This window comes from Bombina bombina, chromosome 5, assembly GCF_027579735.1.
Source record: "Bombina bombina isolate aBomBom1 chromosome 5, aBomBom1.pri, whole genome shotgun sequence".
In the NCBI taxonomy this organism is placed as follows: domain Eukaryota; kingdom Metazoa; phylum Chordata; class Amphibia; order Anura; family Bombinatoridae; genus Bombina; species Bombina bombina.
Window position 1 is genome coordinate 514,097,409 of NC_069503.1, and position 13,306 is coordinate 514,110,714.

Sequence of the window (13,306 nt, forward strand, 5' to 3'; positions counted from 1 at the left end):
CTAATAAAATAACAAAGCCCCCCAAAATAAAAAATTGCCCTACCCTATTCTAAATTACTAAAGTTCAAAGCTATTTTACCTTACCAGCCCTGAACAGGGCCCTTTGCGGGGCATGCCCCAAGAAGTTCAGCTCTTTTGCCTGTAAAAAAAAACATACAATACCCAAGCCCCCCAACATTACAACCCACCACCCACATACCCCTAATCTAACCCAAACCCCCATTAAATAAACCTAACACTAAGCCCCTGAAGATCTTCCTACCTTGTCTTCACCTCACCGGGTTCACCGATCTGTCCAGAAGAGCTCCTCCGATGTCCTGATCCAAGCCCAAGCGGGGGGCTGAAGAGGTCCATGATCCGGCTGAAGTCTTCATCCAAGCGGGGCAGAAGAGGTCTTCCATCCGATTGAAGTCTTCATCCAAGCGGCATCCATCCGGAGCGGAGCGGCAGCATCCTGAAGACCTCCGACGCGGAACATCCATCCTGGCCGACGACTGAACGACGAATGACGGTTCCTTTAAATGACGTCATCCAAGATGGCGTCCCTCGAATTCCAATCAGCCAATCGGAAATTAAGGTAGGAATATTCTGATTCCATCAGCCAATCAGAATATTCCTACCTTAATTCCGATTGGCTGATAGAATCCTATCAGCCAATCGGAATTCGAGGGACGCCATCTTGGATGACGTCATTTAAAGGAACCGTCATTCGTCGTTCAGTTGTCGGCCAGGATGGATGTTCCGCGTCGGAGGTCTTCAGGATGCTGCCGCTCCGCTCCCGATGGATGCCGCTTGGATGAAGACTTCAGTCGGATGGAAGACCTCTTCTGCCCCGCTTGGATGAAGACTTCAGCCGGATCATGGACCTCTTCAGCCCCCCGCTTGGGCTTGGATCAGGACATCGGAGGAGCTCTTCTGGACAGATCGGTGAACCCGGTGAGGTGAAGACAAGGTAGGAAGATCTTCAGGGGCTTAGTGTTAGGTTTATTTAAGGGGGATTTGGGTTAGATTAGGGGTATGTGGGTGGTGGGTTGTAATGTTGGGGGGCTTGGGTATTGTATGTTTTTTTTTACAGGCAAAAGAGCTGAACTTCTTGGGGCATGCCCCGCAAAGGGCCCTGTTCAGGGCTGGTAAGGTAAAAGAGCTTTGAACTTTAGTAATTTAGAATAGGGTAGGGCATTTTTTTATTTTGGGGGGCTTTGTTATTTTATTAGGGGGCTTAGAGTAGGTGTAATTAGTTTAAAATTGTTGTAATATTTTTCTTATGTTTGTAAATATTTTTTTATTTTTTGTAACTTAGTTCTTTTTTATTTTTTGTACTTTAGCTAGTTTATTTAATTGTATTTATTTGTAGGAATTGTATTTAATTAATTTATTGATAGTGTAGTGTTAGGTTAATTGTAGGTAATTGTAGGTAGTTTATTTAATTAATTTATTGATAGTGTAGTGTTAGGTTTAATTGTAACTTAGGTTAGGATTTATTTTACAGGTAATTTTGTAATTATTTTAACTATTTTAGCTATTAAATAGTTCTTAACTATTTAATAGCTATTGTACCTGGTTAAAGTAAATACAAAGTTACCTGTAAAATAAATATTAATCCTAAAATAGCTATAATATAATTATAATTTATATTGTAGCTATATTAGGATTTATTTTACAGGTAAGTATTTAGCTTTAAATAGGAATAATTTATTTAATAAGAGTTAATTTATTTCGTTAGATTTAAATTATATTTAACTTAGGGGGGTGTTAGTGTTAGGGTTAGACTTAGCTTTAGGGGTTAATACATTTATTAGAATAGCGGTGAGCTCCAGTCGGCAGATTAGGGGTTAATGTTTGAAGTTAGGTGTCGGTGATGTTAGGGAGGGCAGATTAGGGGTTAATACTATTTATTATAGGGTTAGTGAGGCGGATTAGGGGTTAATAACTTTATAATAATAGCGGTGCGGTCCGGTCGGCAGATTAGGGGTTAATAAGTGTAGGCAGGTGGAGGCGACGTTGTGGGGGGCAGATTAGGGGTTAATAAATATAATATAGGGGTCGGCGATGTTAGGGCAGCAGATTAGGGGTACATAGGGATAATGTAAGTAGCGGCGGTTTACGGAGCGGCAGATTAGGGGTTAATAATAATATGCAGGGGTCAGCGATAGCGGGGGCGGCAGAATAGGGGTTAATAAGTGTAAGGTTAGGGGTGTTTAGACTCGGGGTACATGTTAGAGTGTTAGGTGCAGACGTAGGAAGTGTTTCCGCATAGCAAACAATGGTGCTTCGTTAGGAGCTGAACGCGGCTTTTTTGCAGGTGTTAGGTTTTTTTTCAGCTCACACAGTTCCATTGTTTCCTATGGGGGAATCGTGCACGAGCACGTTTTTGAGGCTGGCCGCTTGCGTAAGCAACTCTGGTATCGAGAGTTGAAGCTGCGTTAAATATGCTCTACGCTCCTTTTTTGGAGCCTAACGCAGCCTTTATGTGGACTCTCAATACCAGAGTTATTTTTATGGTGCGGCCAGAAAAAAGCCGGCGTTAGCTACGCGGGTCGTTACCGACAAAATTCCAAATCTAGGCCTTAGAATGTAATAAGTAAAGTAAAACAATAGCCAATCTTGAAATTTAAAAAATGAGAACGCTTGCCTGGCCAGACTTGCTTCACGGCATGTTTCAAGGTCCCGCCCCTCCCTCAGATGTGTCCACTGGTGTTTATTCTACAGTTTATATACAGGCAATTGGGGTATTTTAACCAATCAGAGGCTTTGTCTTATTGTCAATCCTAATGCCTCATCATTGTTAAATAAAATGCTACTCTGTAACATTATAATCACAAAATATACAAATCATTATAAATACAATCGTTCTTTATGTTACTAAAATAGCAATACACTCAAAAATATAAATCAAACACAGCAACGCATCTTACATACCGTATAGCAATTCAGTTAGCAACATGTGATGCAAAAATTGGAAATATATATAAAATAATTTTATACAATGAACAAATCCAATAATCAAAACAAAAAAAAAACAAAATAAGCAATTATATGGTATGTCATTCAACAACATAGGTAAACCCAAATTCCCAGTCAGAGTGAAAAACAACCAGTCTTTTTTCCACAAATGAACATATACTATTACCTCACAGCAATGAGTGATTGACATAGAAATTTACCAATCATGAACTCTTTCTATCATTGCAGTGGGCGAGTGATGTCAGATTACAGCTCAACATGACTGACATAAAATGTTGCCATTCAGAGATGCACTCTGTCCATGCCACGTGCACATAATAACACAGTGAAAATAATAATAAACATAGTTTCACCAGTGAAAAAAATCTTCATTGTTGCAGTGTATATCAAACTAACCAATAAATAATATAATATAAGGGACCACACGTTACTATAAAACAACTTATATACTAAACATCTCTTATAGTGAATCAATAAATGTAAAAAATAATTATTACAACAAAGCTTCTGTATACAGTACATTACACTCTCAAGTGCTTTAAGCTTCAGAATATAACCCTATTTTAAACATATATGTAAAATCTACATACGATATATATAAAAACCGGAGAAATTTGCAGGACCCTGAAACGTGTCATGAAGGAAGTATGACCAGGCAAGCATTGTCACTTTTTAAAATTTTGAGATTGCCAATTGTTTTACGCTACTTTGTTTAATTCTAAGGGGCCGATTTACCAAGCGGTCGGCATTCAGCGATGTCGGGCAGGCATGATCCGCTCAGCTGATCATGTCCGCCCGACATATGATAAATCGGCCCCTAGGAGGCTTATTGTATTTTATGTGAGGTTTTATATTAAACACTGATTATAATCTTCTATTGTGTTTTCTGTTATTTTTGTTTTGTTTAATATCTGTGTTATTTCATAGTTTTGATGACTTTACTATTATGTAAAAATGTAAAAAAAACATAATTTATGCTTACCTGATAAATTTATTTCTCTTGTAGTGTATCCAGTCCACGGATCATCCATTACTTATGGAATATATTCTCCTTCCCAACAGGAAGCTGCAAGAGTCCACCCACAGCAAAGCTGCTATATAGCTCCTCCCCTAACTGCCATATTCAGTCATTCGACCGAAAACATGCAGAGAAAGGAAAAACCATAGGGTGCAGTGGTGACTGTAGTTCAAATGAAAAAATTACCTGCCTTAAAGTGACAGGGCGGGCCGTGGACTGGATACACTACAAGAGAAATAAATTTATCAGGTAAGCATAAATTATGTTTTCTCTTGTTAAGTGTATCCAGTCCACGGATCATCCATTACTTATGGAATACCAATACCAAAGCTAAAGTACACGGATGATGGGAGGGACAAGGCAGGTACTTAAACGGAAGTTACCACTGCCTGTAAAAAACCCTTTCTCCCAAAAATAGCCTCTGAAGAAGCAAGGTATCAAATTTGTTAAATTTGAAAAGTATGAAGCGCAGACCAAGACTCCGTCTTGTAAATCTGTTCAACAGAAGCCACATTTAAAAAAGGCCCAAGTGAAAACCACAGCTCTAGTAGAATGAGCTGTAATCCCTTCAGGAGGCTGCTGTCCAGCAGTCTCATAAGCTAAATGAATTATGCTTTTTAACCAAAAAGACAGAGAGGCTGCTGAAGTCTTTTGACCTCTCCTCTGTCCAGAATAGACAACAAACAAGGTGAACGTTTGATGAAAACTGTAGTAGCTTGTAAGTAAAACTTTAAAGCACAAACCACGTCCAATATTGTGTAATAGACGTTCCTTCTTTGAGGAAGGATTAGGATACAAGCATGGAACAACTATCTCTTGAGTGATGTACTTGTTAGATACCACCTTAGGAAAAAACCCAGGTTGGTACGCAGGACTACCTTATCCGTACGAAGGACCAGATAAGGAGAATCACATTGTAACACAGATAACTTGGAGACTCTACGAGTCGAGGAATTAGCTACCCAAAAGGAACTTTCCAAGATAAAGATTGATATCTATGGAACAAAAAAGGTTCAAACGGAACTTCTTGAAGAACCTTAAGAATCAGGTTTAAGCTCCATGGTGGAGCAACAGTTTTAAACACAGGCTTGGATCTAACCAAAGCCTGACCAAATGCCTGAACGTCTAGAATACCTGCCAGACACTTGTGCAAAAAAATAGACAGAGTAAAAATCTGTCCCCTTTTAAGGAATTAGCTGACAACCCTTTTCTCAAAAACATCTTGGAGAAAAGATAATATCCTGGGAATCCAGACTTTACTCCATGAGTAACCCTTGGATTCATAACAATCAGATATTTACACCATATCTATGTTCAATTTTCCTAGAGACAGGCTTTCATGTCTGTATTAAGGTATCAATGACTGACTCGGAGAAGCCATGCTTTGATAACATCAAGCGTTCAGTCTCCAGGCAGTCCATCTCAGATTGATTCTATTTAGATGGTTGAAAGGACCCTGAGGTAGAGGGACCTGTCTCAGAAGCAGAGACCGTGATGGAAAGGATGACATGTCCACCAGATCTGCATACCAGGTCCTGCGTGGCTACGCAGGCGCTGTCAAAAACACCAAAGCCCTCTCCTGCTTGGTCTTGACCTCCGGAGGAAATCCCACTCCCCCGGAAGAAAAGTCTGACGACTTAGAAAATCCACCTCCCAGTTCTCAACACCTGGGATATGGATAGCTGATAGACAAGAGTGAGTCTCTGTCCAGTGAATTATTGTAAGACTTCTAACATCGCTAGGGAACTTCTGTTCCCCCTTGATGGCTGATGTAAGCCACAGTCATGTATATTGTCCGACTGAGTATGATGTACCTCAGAGTTGCTAACTGAGGCCAAGTCTGAAGAGCATGGAATATCACTCCCAGTTCCAGAATATTTATTACAAGGAGGGTCTCCTCCTAAGTCCACTATCCCTGAGCCTTCAGGGAGTTCCAGACTGCATCCCAACCTAAAAGGCTGGCATCTATTGTAACAATTGTCCCATCTGACCTGCGGAAGGTCATACCCTTGGACAGATGGACCCGACATAGTCACCAGAGAAGAGAATCTCTGGTCTCTTGGTCCAGGTTTAACAGGGGGACAAATCTGTGTAATCCCCGTTCCTCTGACTGAGCATGCATAGTTGCAGCGGTCTGAAATGTAGACGTGCAAACGGTACTATGTCCCTTGCCGCTACCATTAAGCCGATTTCATTCATGTACTGAGCCACCGAAGGGCGCGGATGGGATGAAAAAAACACGGCAGAAATTTAGAAACTTTGACAACCTGGACTCCGTCAGGTAAATTTTCATTTCTACAGAATCTATCAGAGTCCCTAGGAGGGAAACCCTTGAGATTGGGGATAGAGAACTCTTTCCTTGTTCACTTTCCACCCATGTGATCTCAGAAATGCCAGTACTACGTCCGTATGAGACTGGGCAATTTGGATGTTTGACGCCTGTATCAGGATGTCGTCTAAATAAGGGGCCACTTCTATGCCCCGCGGTCTAAGGACCGCCAAAGCGACCCCAGAACCTCCATAAAGATTCTTGGGGCTGTAGATATCCCAAAGGAAAGAGCTACAAACTGGTAATGCCTGTCTAGAAAGGCAAACCTGAAAAACGATGGTGATCTTTATGCATCACAATGTGAGGATAAGCATCCTTCAAATCCATTGTAGTCCTCTATTGACTCTCCTGGATCATAGTTAAGATGGTACGAATAGTTTCCATCTTAAATGACGGAATTCTGAGGAATTTGTTTAAGATCTTTAGATCCAAAATAGGTCTGAAGGTTCCCTCTCCTTGGGAACCACAAACAGATTTGAGTAAAAACTCTGTCCCTGTTCCTCTCTTGGAACTGGATGGATCTCGTACACAATGTAAGAATGCCTCCTTCTTTATCTGGTTTGCAGATAATTGTGAAAGGCGAAATCTCCCCTTTTTTTGGGGGGGAATCTTTGAAATCCAGAAGATATCTCTGGGATATAAATTCCAATGCCTAGGGATCCTGGGCATCTCTTGCCCACGCCTGGGCAAAGAATGAAAGTCTGCCCCCTATAGGATCCGTTACCGGATAGGGGTCCGTTCCTTCATGCTGCCTTAGAGGCAGCAGCAGGCTCCTTGGCCTGCTTATCTTTGTTCCAGGTCCGATTGTCTCCAGACCGCCTTGGACTGAGCAAAAATTCCCTCTTGTTTTGCCTTAGAGGAAGAGGATGCCACACCTGCCCTGAAGTTTTTAAAAGGTACGAAAATTAGACTTTTTTTTTTTTTTTTTTTTGCCCTTGATTTAGACCTATCCTGAGGAAGGGCATGACCTTTTCCTCCAGTGATATAAGCAATAATCTCCTTCAAACCAGGCCCGAATAGGGTCTGCCCCTTGAAGGGAAGTTAAGTAGCTTATTTATTAAAGTCACGACAGCTGACCATGATATAAGCCATAGCGCTCTGCGCGCCAGTATAGTAAAAAACAGAATTCTTAGCCGTTAGTCTAGTCAAATGAACAAGGCATCAGAAAACAAAGGAATTGGCTAGCATAAGCTTGTCAAATATATTCATCCAATGGAGTCGCTTAACTGTAAAGCCTCATCAAGAGACTCAACCCAGAACGCCGCAGCAGCAGTGACAGAAGCAATGTATGCAAGGGGCTGCAGGTTAAAACCCTGTTGAATAAACATTTTTTATCCATTGGATCTAAAAAGCACAACTGTCCTCGTCAGAGGTAGTGGTACGCTTAGCTAGAGTAGAAACTCTTCTCTCCACCTTAGTCCCGTGTGGTGGTAACTATTAGAAAACATTCTTCTAAAAAATAGGAGGGGAAGAGAACGGCACACCTGGTCTATCCCATTCCTTTTTAAAAAATTTTTAGTAAACCTCTTTAGGTATTGGAAAAACATCAGTACACACCGGCACTGCATATTATTTATCCAGTCTACACAATTTCTCTGGCCCTGCGATTGTACACATTCATTCAGAGCAGCCAAAGCCTCCCTGAGCAACAAGTGGAGGTTCTCAAGCATAAATTTTAAATGTAGAAATATCAGAATCAGGTTAAATCATCTTCCCTGAGTCAAAAAAAAAAATCACCCACAGACTAAGCATATTGTGAGGTAGTATCATACATGGTTCTTAAAGCGTCTGTATGCTCTGTATCTACCCCCAGAGCTAACTGCTTTCCTTTAATTTCAGGTAGTCTGACTAATACTGCTGCCAGAATATTATTCACCACCTTTGCCATGTCTTGTAAAATAAACGATATGGGCGCCCTTGATGTACTTGGCGCCATTTGAGCGTGAGTCCCTGAAGCGGGAGTCGAAGGGTCTGACACGTGGGGAGAGTTAGTCGGCATAACTTTCCCCTCGACAGAATCCCCTGGTAAAAGAAACGCTATGGGTGCCCTTGATGTACTTGGCGCCATTTGAGCGTGAGTCCCTAAAGCGGGAGTCAAAAGGTCTGACACGTGGGGAGACTTAGTCGGCATAACTACCCCCACGACAGAATCCTCTGGTGATAATGTTTTTAAAGACAAAAAATGATCTTTATTGTTTAACATGAAATCAGTACATCTGGTACACATTCTAAGATGGGGTTCCACCATGGCTTTAAAACATAATGAACACAGAGCTTCCTCTATGTCAGACATGTTAGAACAGACTAATAATGAGACTAGTAAGCTTGGAAAACACTTTAAATCAAGTTAACAAGCAAATATATAAAACGTTACTGTGCCTTTAAGAGAAACAAATTTTGTCAAAATTTGAAAAACAGTGAAAAAAGGCAGTAAAACAAACGAAATTTTTACAGTACATGTAATAAGGTAACAGAGCATTGCACCCACTTGCAAATGGATGATTAACCCCTTAATGCAAAAAACAGATAAAAAAAAAAAAATGACATAGACGTTTTTAAAAACAGACACAACAAACTGCCACAGCCAACAGTGGGAAGCTTCAGTTAACTGTTTCTATGCAAAATTTAAGCCAGCCATGTGGAAAAAACTTAGGCCCCAATAAGTTTTATCACCAAACATATGTTAAAAAACGATTAAACATGCCAGCAAACGTTTTAAAACACATTTTTACAAGAGTATGTATCTCTATTAATAAGCCTGATACCAGTCGCTATCGCTGCATTTAAGGCTTTACTTACATTACTTCGGTATCAGCAGTATTTTCTTAGTCAATTCCATTCCTAGAAAAATATTTTACTGCACATACCTTATCTGCAGGAAAACCTGCACGCCATTCCCCCTCTGAAGTACCTCACTCCTCAGAATGTGTGAGAACAGCAAATGGATCTTAGTTACGTCTGCTAAGATCATAGAAAAACGCAGGCAGATTCTTCTTCCAAATACTGCCTGAGATAAACAGCACACTCCGGTGCCATTTAAAAATAACAAACTTTTGATTGAAGAATAAACTAAGTAGAAAGCACCACAGACTCTCACGACCTCCTATCTATGTTGAGGCTTGCAAGAGAATGACTGAATATGGCAGTTAGGGGAGGAGCTATATAGCAGCTTTGCTGTGGGTGGACTCTTGCAGCTTCCTGTTGGGAAGGAGAATATATTCCATAAGTAATGGATGATCCGTGGACTGGATACACTTAACAAGAGAAATAGAAACAATAAAGAAAAGATCAACGATTGCAATATTTTAGTGTACCTTTTAAAATGTCAATATTTAATAGTGGATATTCTAATAGGATACCAATAAATCCTACAGTAGATTAATACATTATCATCATTTCCTCTTACTGTAATAATAAAAATAGTAAAATAATTAATTAAAGGCACAGTAAAGTCATAATTAGACATTCATGATTCAGACAGATCATACAATTTTAAACAACTTTCCAATTTACTTCTATTATTTAATTTGCTTTCTTCTCTTGTTATCCTTTGCTAAAAGGTTTATCTAGGTGTGTTCAGGAGCAGCAAAAGAACCTTGGTTCTAGCTGCTTGATTGGTGGCTGCATATATATACCGTTTGTCATTGGTCACCCATGTGTGTTCAGTTAGACACCAGTAGTGTGTTGCTGCTTCTTCAACACATGATACCAAGAGAATGAAGCCAATGGGATAATAGAAGTAAACTGCAAAGTTGTTTAAAATTGTATGTTCAACCTAAATCATGAAAGAAAATGTTTGGGTTTCGTGTCCCTTTAACTTTGAATTTAATGTCTGTCATTCACAGTTTTATAAACCATAAATAGAAAAGCTTTACCAGTCTTGCCAAAGGAAAGTTCCCCAATTCTGCAGAGCCACATTTATTGTTTGGAAAGAGAAATTCTAGGCTAGATGAGGTGACACTAAGCACTGTGATCTTCTTAACACATTTCTGAGGAGTTTCCTGCAGCTGGAAAATTACAATAGCAGAGACGGAAGGATAGCACTAGCAAGATGATTAACTTAAAGTGGTGCGTTCAAAATATAAATTCTTCAAAGCAAAATCTCATAAAGGTTCCAGCAATAGGCTTAGATATAGAGACAGTATTTTTTGTCACATACTTTGTAGTATAATATTAATGACTGCATATTGCATTCGTTATGTGTTTTTTGGACGGTTTTACTAGTAATAATTCTATAATTTATCATTGTTGAGAAATTTGATTATGATTAAAAAGAAACCAAGATTTGTAAGTACCGTAGATCTTTACCTTCATTGCGTAGTGTTTTTAAAAGGAAGGAGTCCGACGAAGGGGTTTAAAGAGGCAAAGAATATGAATTAAAAGGACATTGTACAGTAGATTTTTCTTTGCATAAATGTTTTGTAGATGATCCATTTTATATAGCCCATCTGGGAGTGTTTTTGTAACAATGTATAGTTTTGCTTATTTTATAATAACATTGTGCTGATTTTCAAAAGTCCAAAAGTATCAGATGTAGACTGAAGTCCTGCTTTCTCATTTTGTGTAATTGGTCTTTTCATATGCAGGGATGGGGGGAGTGTTTGCTTTTTCAGTAAGTTTTTAAAAGGTGGCTTTTTATATCAGTATCTGACTGTGCACAATCTTCTTTATAGTAGTGTCTATTACGTGCAGTTATATGAAAATTATTGTATAATGTTCCTTTAAAGGGACTGTTAACATTTTGAGATTTTTATATGAGAGGTTTAGTTATGCATAGTTAAAACATTTTGCTATATACATTTATTTATTTTGTCCCTTTTTCATATAATTTAGCTCAATTGTGGATTTTTTAATTCTCAACACATAAGCACACTGCAGACATTCAAAGCTAACACTTAGTGGCCGACTTATCAATGTCTGTCCGACATGATACGCTAAATGCCGCATACGCTGTCAGCATTTAACATTGCACAAGCAGTTCTGGTGAACTGCTTGTTCAATGCTACCCCCTGCTGATTCGCTGCCAATCGGCCGCTAGCTGGGGGTGTCAATCAACCCGATTGTATAGGTTCGGGTGGACTTATGTCCGCAGCCTCAGAGCAAGCTGATCAGTTAAGGAGCAGCAGTCTTAAGACCGCTGCTTCATAACTGCTGTTTCCGGCGAGCCTTCATGGGCATCAAGAGCCATTCAGCCCTTGATAAATCAGCCCCATAGTGTTCTCCCCAGGACCTTTTTAGCAGGTGCACCACCTGGCTGATGTTACTAACCACCACCTAAAATTAGCTAATATTAAAACTCTTTCATTTTTATTGCTGAAATTATCATTAATACATTTATGTTAATTTATGCAATTAATCTGTGCTTTGGGTAGCAGAAAATGATATCATATTAGAAAATATTGCACTGCCCCCAACCGACTACTTCATAAAGCCAAATTTTCTATGTATAACACTGCTACATATATTCTAGGCATGTGCATTTGTTTAGTTACGAATGCACATTCGTTAACGAAACATGGTTTTCACTGAATAAGTATCCGAACGAATGCAAAATGAAATTTAATGAAAAATAATAAATGATTACAAATTTGTCAGTATTCATTCGTTTTCTTTAATTAGTTAAAATACTTACCTTTAGTGCACTGAAGAGCCGCACTAATCCCATCCTCTTCTTCACAGAGTGCTGGCCACACTAATAGGAGGCTTGGGGTAGATTTATCATAGTGCGAGCGGCCATGATACAATGTAGTGTATCATGTCCGCTGCATACGCTGTCGGCATTTATCATTGCACCAGCAGCTCTTGTGAACTGCTGGTGCAATGCTGCCCCCTGCAGATTCACGGCCAGGGTGGGTCAATCAACCCAATTGTATTAGATCGGGTTGATTTCTGTCCGCGACCTCAGAGCAGGCGGACAAGTTATAGAGCTCGCCCGGAAACAGGAGCATCAAGCTCCTTACGGAGCTTGAAAAATCGGCCCCTTATCGTGGTCGCTCCCAGGGCCTGCACTTAACAAGAAGGTCCTTTAGTGCAGACCCTGCTAGCCGCCGCATTAAACCTCCTGTTAGCCCACCCCGAGGCTCTGTGAAGAAGGATCAGGATTAATGCGGCTCTGCTGCTCGCTAAACATATTTTACATCACAGGTGAACTTTTTCACCTGCCGCAAAGGAACATGTATATTCGTTTAACGCAAATTAATGTAAATATTCCATGAATGGTCAGTATTTGTTTTGTTTTGTTTAAAACAAAACAAAATTCTAAATACAAAGTGTTTTGTATATTCAGATCAAAAGATTTTGCCGAGCTGAAAATTTAGCCCTTGCATGTCGAATGTATTCCCTATTTGATTTTAAATGGACATGAAACCCACATTTATTTATTTTTGATGATGCACATAAAGTATACAATTTTAAAGAACTTTCTCTTGTAAGGTGTATCCAGTCCACGGATCATCCATTACTTGTGGGATATTCTCCTTCCCAACAGAAAGTTGCAAGAGGACACCCACAGCAGAGCTGCTATATAGCTCCTCCCCTAACTGCCATATCCAGTCATTCTCTTGCAACTCTCAACAAAGATGGAGGTAGTAAGAGGAAAGTGGTAAAATATAGTTAGTTTATCTTCAATCAAAAGTTTATTGTTTTTAAATGGTACCGGAGTTGTACTATTTTATCTCAGGCAGCATTTAGAAGAAGAATCTGCCTGCGTTTTCTATGATCTTAGCAGCAGTGACTAAGATCCACTGCTGTTCTCACATATGTCTGAGGAGTGAGGTAACTTCAGAGGGAGAATGGCGTGTAGGTTATCCTGCAATGAGGTATGTGCAGTTTTCTATTAAAAACATCAGAAAAAAAAATGTGTGACCACACATTGCCAAGGAGTCTTGATAAAGTCAGCAGAAGACGGAAGAAACGCGTAGACGGCACAAAAAGGACAGTTGGTTAAAGCACCGCTACAAAGAGTAAGAAATCGAGAGGAGCGTGACTTGGGGTGG

The 13,306-nt window shown here is 39.8% G+C and overlaps 1 protein-coding gene across 1 annotated transcript in view; it reads left to right on the forward strand.

Annotated features, from left to right (window-relative positions):
* BBS9 (Bardet-Biedl syndrome 9) overlaps window positions 1-13,306 on the forward strand; it is a 1,102,055-nt gene that overhangs the window by 768,663 nt on the left and 320,086 nt on the right. The gene's annotated exons all lie outside the window — the stretch shown is intronic.